The sequence below is a fragment of the Cyprinodon variegatus genome, unplaced genomic scaffold (assembly GCF_000732505.1).
Source record: "Cyprinodon variegatus isolate N-32 unplaced genomic scaffold, C_variegatus-1.0 Scaffold342, whole genome shotgun sequence".
Classification (NCBI taxonomy): domain Eukaryota; kingdom Metazoa; phylum Chordata; class Actinopteri; order Cyprinodontiformes; family Cyprinodontidae; genus Cyprinodon; species Cyprinodon variegatus.
The window spans coordinates 823,873-825,847 of record NW_015150795.1 but is presented as its reverse complement, the minus strand read 5'-3'; the positions used below and the strand labels follow the sequence as shown (position 1 = coordinate 825,847).

Here is a 1,975-nt window from a genome sequence, read left to right as displayed (position 1 = left end):
TTACCAATTTGAGGTTTTTAGATAGAGCCATGGTTTAGTCAATGAAACGCGGAACGTGAGATTGGCTAATGGTAATTAGTTCTCCTGAGGCCTTCAAAAAGCATAAAATAAGCCAAGGATATAAAAGATATTTGGGTAACAGCTCAACCATGGCTGAGCTGTTAATGTTTGTGTCTCTGGAGACAGAAGACGGTTATTAGAAGCTGATTTGAGATGATTTCAAAGAAAAAGTTTGATCAGGATGACTTTGTGCTTTAGTTCAGTGTTTTTCCCAGTGTAAGTCCTGCTGTGCTTTCAGGTAAATATGAAGTATTTAATAGATGGGAGGTTCTCATACTGGGAGTCAGGACCCTCACAACAGGTCACAATACACCAAGCTGGAGGTTGCAAGATGGTGTTAATAATCATGATGCAGGGCCAAATGATATCATGAAATACATTATTGTGAATTTGCTATGAAATCAAAAAATGTAGCATAAAATAAGTGGATGCAACATTTATGTAAAACATTAGATTGTAAAATGCACAATTAAACATGTAAATGTCTCATTAAATTAAAAATAAATACATTTTAAAATAAACTACTAAATGGCATTTAAAAAATAAATGTATTTAGAAATGAATGTTATTATTTCACTTTATAGTTAAATATAGAGTGAAGTAATAAAGGGGATGTGTTTTTCTAAGGGGGTTCCCAATCTTCTGGGTTGGTTTTTTTGGACCACAGGCTGAAATATTAGATGATATTAAACATGTTTTGCGTTTTATTTTTTTTAGTTGTATTTTTATTATCTATTTTAAAACTTTGGTGGTAATATTTCAGCAAAGTCTGGCTCTAATGTGGTAGAGCTCCATTTTAATGTTAGAAGGTTTGTTTAGCCATATGGGGTGAATGAACATAATATTAAAGTTAGGGTTAGGGCACAGATCTCTATTTATTCACTGGATTGCTGATTGCCTGTTGGTAGTCAGGGGTTGAAGTGAAGCCACCGGCCGCCATATTGGTACTCTCTAGTTAGACCGGTCGCCATGTAAACAATGCGCTACAGCATCGAACAACCATGTTCTTATTTTCAGGTGGGCTTAAGACTTTTAAAATAAACATAAATTCATAACTTTGACAGAAACTGGCTGTTTCATAGCATCAGTAGATTACTTTATAATTAAAAAAATAGGCACATCATATTGCATCATTATGAAGTCAATAAAGTCTATAAATCATGTAATATAACATATTATACAAATTAATTACAATAAAAGGAATGTGTTAATTAAGCATAATAATACAGATGTGCCAAAAGTGCTAAATTGATGATGTAGAAGTAATATGCATGTATTGATGAAATTTGTTGTTATAATAAATTACATATAATTTCAAGATTTTACATCAGGACTGAATTACAAGTACATGTCTTTTAATGCTATAGTATTTTTGTATTTGCAGATTATGCATGAATGATGCCTTAAACTCTTATGCTGTGTCTGTACATTAGCCTTTAAAAATGTTTGAGTCGCTTTTTTTTCCGTCAATATAACATGCAATATATTTAAGCACATGACTTTTTCAAAGGAGAAATACAACAAACACTACGAAAACAACAGCGTTATCCGCTTAATAAAAAATTACTACAATGACATTTCACAATGAATTACTTTCTATTTACGCTACTTGCTATTTTCCAACATTAGACACAATGTCAATTAGTAATTAGTCATTATCTTTGAGTCAGTCTGAGATAGCCAGACTAATGTTAAGCTACATACTATACTATAGGATACCTTGGAGTATATTTGGATTTTATTGGTTAGTACATCCACTGATTGTGAAATTACCTGTGAAACGTTTTCCTACAGCTGGAAAACTGCTTGTTTGTGCAGTCAAATACTGCACAGGTAGGCATTTTTACTGCTCATCTCTGCGGGAGTGGGGAGTACCTAGCCTGGTGAGACCATCCTGATCTCGCGAGCTTTCAAG

General features: G+C 33.2%; 1 protein-coding gene across 1 annotated transcript in view; it reads left to right on the top strand.

Annotated features, from left to right (window-relative positions):
- ephx4 (epoxide hydrolase 4) overlaps positions 1–1,975 on the top strand; it is a 22,403-nt gene that overhangs the window by 2,726 nt on the left and 17,702 nt on the right. The window lies entirely within an intron of this gene.